The sequence below is a fragment of the Anomalospiza imberbis genome, chromosome 4 (assembly GCF_031753505.1).
Source record: "Anomalospiza imberbis isolate Cuckoo-Finch-1a 21T00152 chromosome 4, ASM3175350v1, whole genome shotgun sequence".
NCBI classification, from domain to species: domain Eukaryota; kingdom Metazoa; phylum Chordata; class Aves; order Passeriformes; family Viduidae; genus Anomalospiza; species Anomalospiza imberbis.
The window spans coordinates 38,996,287-39,009,205 of record NC_089684.1 but is presented as its reverse complement, the minus strand read 5'-3'; the positions used below and the strand labels follow the sequence as shown (position 1 = coordinate 39,009,205).

General features: G+C 41.5%; 1 long non-coding RNA gene across 3 annotated transcripts in view; it reads left to right on the top strand.

Moving 5' to 3' along the window:
• Window positions 1-12,919, top strand: part of LOC137472630 (uncharacterized) — a 206,501-nt gene that overhangs the window by 41,432 nt on the left and 152,150 nt on the right. For all 3 annotated transcript variants that reach the window (XR_010998322.1, XR_010998320.1, XR_010998321.1), the window contains 2 exons: window positions 8,768-8,864; window positions 10,634-10,779. This is a non-coding gene — a long non-coding RNA (uncharacterized lncRNA). The remainder of the gene's footprint in view (window positions 1-8,767; window positions 8,865-10,633; window positions 10,780-12,919) is intronic.

The following is a 12,919-nucleotide window of genomic DNA, read 5'->3' as shown; positions in this document are numbered from 1 at the left end:
TGAAATGTTTCATGGTTTTCCCAGTGCTTTAATACTGAATCTCTTATTTCCTGGACAAGTCCCTGAGCAACTTGATCTAACTGGACCTGCTCAGAGCTGGGAGTTGGATTAGATGACATCCCAGGAGTGCTTTCCAATGTAAACTATTCTGTGAAAAGTAAAAGATGCTTTTGGGACTGATAGATGACGTATAACAGAGCAAGCTGTGGAGCTGGGGAAGCCACAAGCACTCCATTTTACCCAAGGATATGAAGCTCTGTTATTTTCCTGTATTTATTGTTTCCATCTTCTTGCAGTAAATTCAATTACCATCAAGCAGGACTTTTTCACAAGGGGCTGGCTAGGAAATTATCTGCAGAAGGCTGGAGATAGAATTTCTAGCTGGCAAGTTGTGTTAAGTTGGCCTTTCCTAACACCAGTTCCAATTCAATGGATGTAACTTCTGTAGCTGAGTGCATTTAGTTTAAGTACAGGCAGAAAGCAAATCTTTGGCATGCAAAATGATGCACATCTGCAGAGAGCTTAAGCATGAACTGATGCAACTTTCCTGAGCAAAGAAACATGTAGAGATGCCAGCAATAAGAAATCAGAGTAGAGATTTATTTTTTAAGCAGACAGAAGGGACAGGGAAGATTAAATACATCAGATACCTTGTTCCCATGGAAGAGAGTGGGAGAGCAAGGGACCACAGCAGACCTCACCTGCCCCACGGGTTTCTGCAGGGATTTCAATCCTGTCAGGCCCCCAATACTCCTGCATGATTGGAGGGAAAGAAGGCAGAGAGTGCAGTCCTGTCTGCAGTGAGAGAATTTTATTTGTTCCTCCTCTGGCCAAGTAGCTGCAGCCTACAAGGCAGTTGTGGGGCAGCTTTGAGTCCAGTTCTTCCCTGGATTTACGCAGTTGGGAATTGGTCAGCCAAGTGTAGAATTGTGTTTTTTCTGGGTCTCTATTAAATCTCTTTTCTTGGAGCTCCTTACTAGCACAGGTGGCTTATGTTGGGCATGTCATTTTGGTCCTTCAGTGTTGTGCATGGTTTATGTACAGGGATGATTTCAGTGCTTTGTGAAATCAGTGTTGCAGACACCTGAAATGGTGCATTTTTATAAAAATGAGTGCAGGCTAAATTTATTAATTCAGCAAGCAAGGATTGTTGACATAATATAAGCACTCTTGTGTGCTCATGATTTATTCTGCGTAATTGTGCTAGAAGTGTGTCTGTGCCTAAAGGAATACAGATGATAACAGAAGGATAGCTATGCAAGGAGAGCTGTTTAATTCCTGAACTACCACGCTTCTGAAATAAATGTGTGGCATCTCTTTGTTTCACCGTTCACATGGGGCATAAATATCACGACTGGTACTTTGCTGTTCACAAAAATGTCCAAATCCTACATCATGCTTTGGACAAAGGCCCTGTGGAAGCACAGCATTTAAACTTTTTACCTGCAGAAAAGCTTCCTGTTCAGGATTTGTCAACAGATGCATGAAGCGCAAGAATTACTGTTGACAGTGAACACTTTATTATGGGGCAGAAGATCCTCTTAAGAATGTAAGGTCAGCAGTCTGTGAGTGAAGAATTTCTTATGCACATCAACACACAAATGCTCGATGCCTAATCCTTTAATATGATTTTTATAGATTGATTTCAACAGGAATCCAAGGACAAATCTTCAGTAGCTGAACAACCTTCTTGCAACTAGCTGGCTTTGTTGGAATCCATGCTCAAAAATTATCCCCCTCTAGTTGCTTTTTAATATTGTGATTGCCGGGGCCCAGTCCTGTAGCTTGTCTTCCAGTTTTGAGTGGCTTCTTACTGAAGCAAACTCCTATTGACCTTTTTTGAGTATTTTGCTAAACCAAGTATTCCTGTTTATAGGGGGATGTCTTAGGCCAGGCTATAACAACATGTGGGTGACTGTCACATGAGTTAGTCTGAATGACAATGGGTTTGTCAGTCATGGAAAGCTTCTCCTGATTCAGAAGATCATTTCCATTTCATGTGTGCTTTCAGCCTGACTAGGTGACTTCCCTTGCTGGCAAATTGCAATTGGCTTGAGAGTAAACTCTTGGCCCTTCAGTAATTTCTCTGTGAGAGCCTGTCCTCAATGTTTCTGGAACTCTGGCTTGTTATCCTGAGACTTGCTTAGCCCTTTCCTTCCAAAAATAACCTAGTAGCTGTAAGTCTGTTCTCTAAGCTGTCACTAGTTTTCTGTTCTGTTTTAAAATAACTTTCTGCTGTATCTCATTTCTGTGTGGAACACAGCCCTTCTCTAAACTGTCCTGCAGTCTGTAGTGAGCTCAGGAAGAAGAAGCATCTGAAAGCTACTAAAAACATTGTGTTTCAAACCCAGCAGTTGTCAGAAATAAAGATACCTTTTGGTTTAAGTGATGGCTAAACTTTTTCAAGCTGTTGCTCTTGTTAAAGAATTTAAATCTGGGAGGAAGTGAAGGCTTTTCACTGTTCTACTCCTCCACCTGAGGTACTGCTTTAGTTCACTGCACTTGAGATATTCACTAATCTTTTTGAGCAGAGGAGCTGGACATGGGTTTGTTTAGTTTAGTGTGCAGGTTGTGCCTGATCCACCGTTTCCTGTGATCTGTGTATTCAAGACAGTGAACCCCTTAGACTGCGCCTGATTACTTGACCCAGGAGGTCTTCCCAGTTCCTGGACTAGGTGTGTGTGCCAGACATACCCTGAATCTATATCACAGTGAGACTGTGGGCTCAAATTGCCTTCCACTTTACCCTTGTTTCTCCTTAGAGGCAATCCAGGTGAATAGACTGGATGTGAGCTTTAACACACTCTGACAGGTCCCAGATCTGGATGGTTTGAGGGCAAAGAGGGAATGTCAAGACTGGAAAGCATGCCAGACTATCTCCAGCAGGGATCTGGGCAAGACCTTAGAAGACCTGTTGCCTGCAAAGTATCTGGAGAGATTTCATCTGCTTCATTTCTCATGTTTCTTGAGTTTCTTTCATTACAAACCTTCTGGTCATTCAACATAATGTTGCAAAGACTGTGACCTGGATTCTTCATGGTATCCATGGAAGATGTGGGCAATTCCTAGGAGAGGAGAGATTATTAAATCTATTTCAGTAGCTCAAAATCAGGCAGCTTTCTTTACAGGGGCATGTTTACTACTGTAAATCCTGAACATTACCTACCTTCTGCTAGTGCCTGGGGCTTTGCTGTCATTGCTAATACTGTATTTCTGGCACTGAAGACCTGTGCCCAAAATTAAGATAAGTGTATTCAGTTTGCTGGTTGTTTCTCCAGAAAATGCTTATGCTGAATTAATATCCCACTGTTTGTTTGAAAATCTGAATTTTATACAAAAATTACTCCAGGTTTCTTATTTCCTTCTGTTGGTGACAGTATTCAATGATATGGGGAAAACATAGAAAATAAGCTTGGGGTTTTTTTTAACTTGGATTTTTAAAAAATATGCAGATAATCAGAAATAAAAAATTAAGACACACAAGTAAGTATATGCAGTGCTATGAATTAAATGGCTTAAAAGGTCCACTTACTGTGAGGGTGGTGAGGCACTGGCACAGGTGTCCCAGACAAGCTGTGGCTGCCCCATCCTTGGCAGTGTCCAAGGCCAGACTGGATGGGGTTTGGAGCAACCTGGGATAGTGAAGGTACCCCTGTACCTGGCAGAGGTGTTGGAACTAAATAATCTTTAAGGCCACTTCCAACCCAAATTGTTCTGTGATTTTAAACTCAGCTTCCCTTACACTTATTTGTGACCTAGGCCTGTGCTAGAAGTATTTCTATTCTGTAATCTGCGGGCAGAAAATAACACAAATAAAGCTTTCAGGTCACCTCTTTTTAATAGCAGCTGCCTCAGTCCCAGGCATTGAGTGTCTTTCCTGCAAGGAAAGGGTTATCTCTCCTCTCAAATGTGAGAGCACACCCTGCTCTAGCCTGCAGGCACACAGATAATAATAACATGGAAGGATGGCAGCCTGTGCTCTGGAACGGTTTATGAGGAGGAAGTCTGCAATTACATATTTCTGGGCAAACATTAACCAAGGCTGAAGCCTAGCTTCGAAGAAAAACAACAGGCTGGAACCTCCAGTAATATAGCTGTTATGTGGACTGGAAAGAGCAGTCATGCATTCATGGAGCATTAGAAGCTAAGTAAGAATAGCACGACAGCAAAGCAAAAGGCTTGATAATATTAGCACATCCTGTTGTGCGTCTGCAGAAAGCATCTCTGCCCCGGCTCAGCCCTCCAGTGATATTGGAAAGACCAAGGAGATTTTTTTTTTAAAGTACTCTAGCTCTCTTAAAACAGACCTAAACCAAAGCAATGGGACTATTGTTTGCTGTGCTCACGGCCTAATCCATTTATATCGGTGGTTTCAGAGCTTGCCACCACACACTGAAGTTTCCCCTTTAAAAAACAAGTTACTTTGGGCATCTCTCAATCACTGCGGTTACCATGCTAGAAACAATTGCCATTCTGTGCTGTGGTTTTGTAAAGCAGCAGTCTTATTTAGAGCTTTGTGTGCTAAACTCGGATATGCCCATTCTATTATGGACTCTCTGTACCTAAAAATGGAATTGTTACACTAAAATTAAGGAGACAGCCAAATGATACATACTTCCTCTGCTTTGTTTTTTCTAACAGACCACAATTGCTGCAGAGAAGCTGTCCAGTCATTATTGCAAACTCTGGGGAAAAGGAGTGACAGAATTTAGACCTGTATGGGAGAGGAGCATTAGTCTAAAGAGACACTTGCTGTGCCAAGCATAATATGTAGATTCCAAAGTTAAGCACTTTGGGAGAAGTCCAAAAGATGAAGATACATACATTACTGCTGCTGGGGGGAAGGAAGGGAATCTTAAATGTCTCCATAGAGAATATTTACTTGGCTTTTCTTCCTTTCCTTTTTTTAAAGGGCAAGACAGCTGTGGCTGAGAAGCCTTACACTTGGAATTAGGCTATTTAGTTCAGGTTTAATGGTAAAAGTTAGTTTATTCTGTTGTTAGCTGGGCTAAAATAAGAAAATAGGTTTAATGCCCTAACATCCTTCACTGCTAGGGCAGGGATTTACCTACCCACTCCTGTTAGTGACCTGAAATCACTAACATCCAAAGCCCTTAAGGAAGCTAAAATGAAGTTACTGGTTCAGCTGGCTTCGCTGGGGACAGTTGTTCTGCCCCAGTGCTGTCTTCACAATTAGCAGAGATTAACAGTCCTGCTGCAACCAATACTCCATGGCAAGATGGGAATGGAAAATGCAGCCTTGGGGACTATGTGAGGTCTCTCACAACAGCAAATTATCTTCAAAAAGCAGCTGATCCCATTTTGTCTTGTTCTGATAATGGAAAACTGTGTTATTTGGTTTTGTCTTTTCCCTTCTCTTCTGTGCCTAATACTGCACGCTTTTTAATGCCAAAGCAGCTTTTAAAGGCACCCCCTCCACCCCCAAGTGTTTTTTTAGCAGGTTAATCTTCAGAATATTTTAACAAAACAAAAACTATGACATTCAGTCACAGAGTGATTTCCGCCATATTTATGCTTGGTTTTTGAAAACCCAGAATATTTCTAGATAAGTGCCAGTAGATTATTTTAGGTACACCAGAAGAGATCTGTTTTTGGCATTTTGGAAAGGTCCCAGTTCAGAGGGATAGAAAGAACTGGCCTGCACTGATGAGTATGGCTGGATTGGATCACAATTAAGCAATAAAGAATTCTGACTCCTATATAGGTATCCTTCAGAATATCTTAATCTAACCCGAAGAAAACCATGTTTGTGTTTAAATAAGGAAGATGATCAATGGGATAATGAGAGGGAACAGACTTTCACTTCTTGTAAAAAGAGCGCAAGTATAAACTTGACAAAAACCTGCTTTTTTAGTTTGTTTTGAGGATGGACAAACCACAGATAGCTTAAAGAGCTGCACGGGTCCTTGGCTTGTCCCTTCATAGTTTACTGCATCTTTTAAACCATGGTTTTGGAGGCTGAACATGGATTTAGGTGAATCTTTCAGTGTTGCATCTATATAAGCTTTTATATGATGATGGCATTATCTCCTAAATGGTAGTAAACTTGGTTCCTGCTTGTCTTCTAGTGATGTGTCCTTCTCCTTTTGGGAAACTTAGCACATATCAGTGAACCAGCAAAGGATGAGAATCTAAGCAGAATATTCAAGTGAGATTTTTTTGCCTGTTTAAGAAGTTACTCATTGCATTGTCATTCATAATCGTCTTCCCGTGTGACAGGATGGGCTCGTCAGATCCCAGGGAGATGGAGCGGAATTTGTCAGCTCCTAGGGGGCCAAAGTAAGCATCCTTCTGACTAACAGTCTTTGAGCGCTGTGTCAGGAGTTATGGGAATTTGGAGTTACGTGCTGCTGTTGAGTGGCACAGCAAAATATGGTTGTGTAAGTGTGGTTAGTGGTTAATGATTTCTTTTTTTGTCTTTCCTTCTCTGCCTTCTGTGCTCCTTGCTCTGTACACAAGAGCAGGAAGGAGGATTTGGATGGAGCAATACAGCCTCTTCATCTTTTCCTAAGTGAGTCAATATTGTTGCTATTTCTGGAAAGTCATCTTTGGTCTTTTCTAAAGGACCATCAAGAGATGAGAGACATCTTTGACATGGCAGTGTGGAAGGTGAGAGTTCTCCAGCACACCAGGAGCTCTGCCTACTGGCTCTTCTGATTGCAAGCATAGTATATATTTTACATTCTCCCAGAGTCTCAATTTGCCTTCCTGCTGCACTGCTTCAGAGCACGAGCCTCTGCAGCACTGGGTGTGAGAGAGAGTCTTGTGTAGGCAGCGCTGTGTTGACAAGTGCCTTGTACCATCTGCTTCCTTCCTCCACAAATCCATCAGCATCCATGCAGCAGCTTGTACTTGCTGGAGCACTGCAAGGAGATGTGATTTGGATTTAATCATTAGCAAATGTCCCTTGACTGTTTCTCAGCTGCCCCATCTGAGTTTAATTCCAGGAGAAGGAAACTGATGTATTCCTGCTTTCAGGTGTAATTACTTCAAGACAGATTGACCGTTTAAGCACACACGACACTGCTTAACTTTAATTAGAGTAAATTGGCAGAATTTATATGACCGGTAGTTTTGGGGACCGTCAGATGCATGAAAGTATATTTTGCATATCATTTCCTGCTGAGGCTGAGACCAAGGTACTAGCCGAAAGGCTTGTAATTAGGATAAAAACACTTTGTAAATTTAACCCTATCTCCATTAGGAGCAGAGTGGAACTGGCTGGGGAAGGGGGTGGTGCTCCAGGGAGACAAAAACATTTGAAAGAGAATGAGAAGCAAGAAGTACCTGGAGACTGTGCAATAACACAGACAAGTGTTCTTGCCAAACTGGAGTCCTTGTAGACAGGCACAGGTGATTTGTAAGTATGTAAATAAGATTTATGAACCCCAAAGGTGGTTTTTTTTGGTGGTTTTTTTTTTTTTTTTTTTTTTTTTCCCCTGGAAGGCTGTTCTAGTATATTGTATGCCCACAGTGTTGATATAACTGAAATTGAAAAAGAGGTTTGGCTAGATGTCCTGTTGCAACAGTTCTTAGTGCACCAATTCAGAGTGCCCTGGAATAACGTTAGCCTTTGCTGGATCTGTTCCTGACTTGACCCTCAGCTGCAACAGCACTGCAAACAATGAGGTTTTAGTACATAAAGAGGTCCCAAATAATTGACTGAGCAGTAAGGGAAGCACTGTTGAGCCCCTTCTGTACTGAGCAACTTCGAGGGAGGGGCCTCTTATTGTTGTGCCTTAGAGCTCCTTCCTGGTTGGAGAAGCTCTTTCCCAAACCAGGAGCAGGGAGCTGCCCTGTGCCAAGCACCTGTTGATGGATGTTTTCAGTGTAGTTTGGATGCAGTTTACAGTCAGTCTCTGCCTGGCAGCTGGGGAATCTCCATTTAAAAAATCATGGAAGGTGAAGGGTCTTCAGTTTTCCCAAAGAAGGAATAGCTGACCACAGGTGGAAAATTGATTAAATTATTGGCACAGGGTTTGCTAACTGATCTCTGTTTAATGTTGGGAGCTCTAACTGATGTTATTTCATAAGAATAGAGTTGTAAACAGAAAAGGTTTTTTTCCTGGAATAGCCTAAATTGTATTAGTTACTGTTTTATTGCTTGGCACGTAAAAGGTGGCTGTATCACCTTGCTGATTTGAAGTTTGGTGAAGAGGCTTAGTGGAAGTCGTCTCACACATCTTCTGTGATGAGGTCTGGATGGAATAGGAATCTGCCTGAGGATGCTGCAAATGTGGTGGGTCCAACATACTCAACTATTCTACTTTTTATTATCTACATAATTTGTCCTGGGCCTAAGACCTATGAAGGAAGTGGAGGGAGAGCTGTGGTCTTTCCTATATTTAAGATGCTGAACAGCTCAGAGTTCTGAGAGGAGTTTTATTTCTGTGTCAGCTGCACCTGCCTAGACACATCTTTGCTTTAATTTGGTGCAGGTGCACCACTATCCAAACATGATATATCTGGGTCCAATAGTCCCTTGGAAACTGTGTTTTCTCTAGTCAAGGCAATGGAGTTTGTAGATGGATAGAGGTGGTTATCTTGTGTTAGTCATGAGAGAGGCCAGTCTGGCTGCTCCTTGTTTCTTGCTGCTTTCATGGGGTTTTTACTTCTGTGACTGAGTTTGAATACAGTCAACAAGACCTGCATCTGCTGATGAGTTAAGAGCTTGCTGTCAGCACCCATTCTCCCAGCACAGTATCAATACTTCAGATTTCAGTCCCCCTAATCTCTCTGCTTTCAGAAATGGAGTCCTGCATCCCTGAAAATGAGACACAGTGGAAAGTCTGTTGATCTTTCTTCCCAAGATCATGCATTAACAGCATTCTGGCAGGACTAAGGTAAGAAAGTTTGAGGAAAAACTCTGAGTTCCTTGCTGTTCATTGTTCTTCTTCTCTTAATACAAACATTGTGATAGCAATTTTTGATAAGAAACAGTTTTTCTGAAGTCTGTTGGTTCCAGGCTTAAGCAAAATGACAAAAATAAGGGCTCAAGATGAATAACAAGTATTTAGCACAGCAGAGGAATGGTGATGGTTGTGGTGGTGCTGTGCATTTGCTTCTAAGCCTAGCACAGATATTTTTTCTTGTCAGTTTTATTTTTAGCAGGATGCTGGGGATGTAAAACAAATATGAAATGTTTAGGGCAGCAGTTTATGCTGTGACTAATCTGTCTTCTGTGGAGCTAAAAATCCTCCCTAAATTCTTCTATAGGGGAAGTCACAGATTTGTACTTTTTGCTGGATGGCACATCACAAACCAGAAACGTGGTTAATGGCTGCTAATAAGTGCCTGAATTCTCCTCTTCAGGGAGCCTTCCCTCGGGAGAGCTGTTATCGTTAATCTGGTTAAATCTGGACGTTTCCCCTTCTTTTCTTATATTGTTTGTTCTCCTTTGAGGTAGTTACAGTTCATTTATGTCTAGTGAAGGGACAAGTGGTGTTTGCCAGAGCCGGCTGCAGGGGCTGATGGGCACCCGTTTGCATGGGCCTCGTTACAAAGGCAGACCACATCCTGGCCAGGACAAAGTGCTGTCTGATCCACAGCCGGCACACACCAGTGCCTGCCTGGAGCCGTGCCAGGCTGTGGGCAGCCTTTGTGAGGAGGCACTGTGTTAGTCTGCATGGAAGTCGAAGGAAGGGATAAACCAACTAAATTAATCTTTCTTTCCATTCTCTGGCAGAGCTTCCACCAGTCAAAATATGCATGTGATTCACTACAGTATAAATTTTTCCTGTGCTTTTTGTTTGCTGTCATCTAGGAGAAAAGTGGTGTGTCATTCACTCAGCTGCTTCACTGGGAGCAGAACACTGAGAAAATTAAAATACCCTATCTTGGGTATTTTCTTGCAAAGATATTCTTGCTTCATGTGTAAGAGGTATCTTTGCAACCAACTGATAAATACAACATTTTCATCATCTTCCATTTAACAAGTTTTAAACCCCGCATGCAGCTCAGGTTCCAGGATTTAAACTTCCAGCTCCTGCTGAAATGGGTGGGTGAGCAGCTATGCCTAACTCATATAACAGAAAACCTGAGCTTGTGGGGAAGAGGGCAAAGGTGCAGGACAAATACAAATAATTATTTTCTGCCAGTTAAGGACAGCAAAAGGAATCCACAAAATGGGTTTGGTGACAGAGTTGGGGATATTACCCCATACTTCCTTGATTTTGAGTGTATAAAAAAATCAGAGGAAAAACTGTTTTTCTTTTCATTTAAACAGCACAATAAAATATGAACTCTGTGGAATACTATGCAACTTAAGGTGATTTTTAAAATGAGTGCAGCTGCATAGGTTTGGGGTTTTTGAGCCTTGCATCGCATTTCTCAGTTGAGAGAATTATCACGTGGCTACGGGGTTTTAATAAACCTTTTTGCAGCTAAAATAAAATGTTGAGGTTTGATGGGAAAGCAGATTGAAGTGGAACATTGGTTACATCAGTAAATGTGCCTTATTCTCAATTGGCAGTGGTGAGTGTGAGTCAGTTTGTTTCAGCCTCTAAAAATACCATATGTCTTTATAATTCCAAACAAGTCCTTACGATGGACAGGAGTGTGCTTTTTTTTTTTGCTTAAATATGGCTGCTGAATATCTCTGAAAACACAACAGCCCACATCCTCGTTCACCACTGCTGTCCACCTCATCAAAAAGAGTGACCTCACAAAGGTATAAACCTCCAGTTCACTGTGAGGATGCTGGTCCTCTGCCTTGTGTTTGCAGGTGCTGGAGAACAAAGTCAGTCCTGGCATAAACAGGTGAGTTTTCCATTCAAGCTGATGGGAGTTGTCCCCATCTGTGCCAAGAATAAACTCTTTTAAAATGCACTTGTGTGTGAATTCCTTACAGATTTTGTTTATCCAATTTTGTGTAAACATGTTGTCCTAAAAACTACTGCGTGAGCCCAGTTTTACGACATGATTCAGTACCAAACTATGTGAAATTAGCCCTTTTTCTTTGGATCTCATGGGTTTGACCTGAGAATAATTCTGAGGGTTTTTTTACTTGAATCTCAAAGTTGAGCAAAATTAATGATTTTGTTTAAACCAACAAAAGTGATTGGAGAAAATACCTATTTCCTAGAAAAATTGTTGAGATCCTCATTTGCCTTTCAAAGTAGGCTGAATGGGACACCTTTTCTCCACTGACTTCATTAAAATGTATTCTTGGTCAAACTCTGAAAGGAGGTAGGTTTGTGTTTTACTGGGAACAGACCGGCCATTCACTGTTGGGACTCAAATCCATTTGTCTTTAAATCTTAGACACCATTTGCTGATATATATTCTGGTAGCCATCATGTATCTATTTGTCTGCTTGACTGATCTGCCCTAAAGTTGTGAAACCTCTTTCACAGTACGAAGTCTTTTTTGAGTCCTAGAAGGCAAAAACCCATCAAATCCTAAAACTCACCTTTTGGTCTAGAGCTGACTTCATTTCTTCCACACTTTTACAAAACACATTTTATATATTTTGTCCATAATCTATTAATAACTTCAACTTTTTGTATTCCAGCTGTAGTATTTAAATTTTTGCCCTTAGTTTTCTTTTCTGCTTTTATGACTGTGAGAGGATAACTGGAAATATTTGATACACTTATTCAATTGCACAGAGGGACTGTCAGAAGCATGACAGAGAATTCCTTATCCATCTGTAGAGAAATATGGAACATTGCACCCATTTTTGTTAGTACAGCTATATTTGAGCACAAAACATTGAGACTAACTGAACTTAAAGGAACCAAACTAAAGACAAGGGCTGTTTCCAGTGAGTAAGAACTGTGAAAATAAGCTGATAGAATTTAGAGTTCATTTACGATACTCCTCGTGCTAAATACATTTCTTCCTACATTGAACATTTTTAGTCCGGGATAGTCCCAAATCAGGCTGGCCATGTTTACTTTGAGATGTGTCGTGTTCAGAATCAGATGCATAAAATTTGATTTTCCTCTTACAATGTAAACTTCCAGTACAGTCTCAGAGAAATTTGATAATGGGTTTACTTTTGCCCTAACCACAAACCTTTGTGTGGGTGTTCTGTTCAGCTTAGATGGAGGGTGTGGTAACATCTGGAAGAAAATTGCAAAAAATATTTCTGTGAATATGTTGCAGCTCAATTATGCCACTTCTAGTCCTTCAAAATGCTCAAGTGGCACCAATGTTGTTCTGGTGGTGTAGCACCAGTAAGAACAGGTGCCATGGAGAGTGTCGTAGTGCTCTGTGCCAGCTCTTTGCTCTTCTCTGATTGCACAGTGTTTGTCCCATGCAACCTGCAACATTATTATTGCCTTTTTTTCAGTGTTGTACTGAAATTTCAGTACTTGGATATTGTCATGGGGTGTCAGATACTTATCAGATACTTGAGACCAGATAAGACACATGACAGGGTTATTAATCTCTCCCCTCCCCCCAACCACAGTCCTGTAGGTTGGCCTTTTCAGGATGGTGTCAGCTTTTTTTGGTTGTGGTAGGGTTGGTTTTGTTTTGTTTTAATTAGTCAGGAACACGGATATAGGAAGTACTCAAGCTTTACTGGAGTTGTATGTGAGGGAACAAGCTATTGTCACTGTTTGTGGGAGGAATCTGCTCAATAAGCCAATATACAGGTCCCTATGTCAGCTGATAGCGCCCTCCTTAAAGCCTGGTATTATAGACCTGTCTTTCCTCCTGCTCTTGTCATTTGAAAAGCTCTAAAGCCATCACTCTTTATTTATCTGGGTTTAGAGAGAATAGGAAGAGCTGTTTCAAATCCCCAGGAAACGAGCTGAACAAAGGGTGTGATTTGCTAGGTCAGTCCAATGGCTTATCTCCTCTCCTGGCCACTCCCAGCCTTTGGTCTTTATCAGTGCTTCAGGCAGCAGTGGGATCACTTGCCCAGGTATCTTCCCAGATGGGGGATACA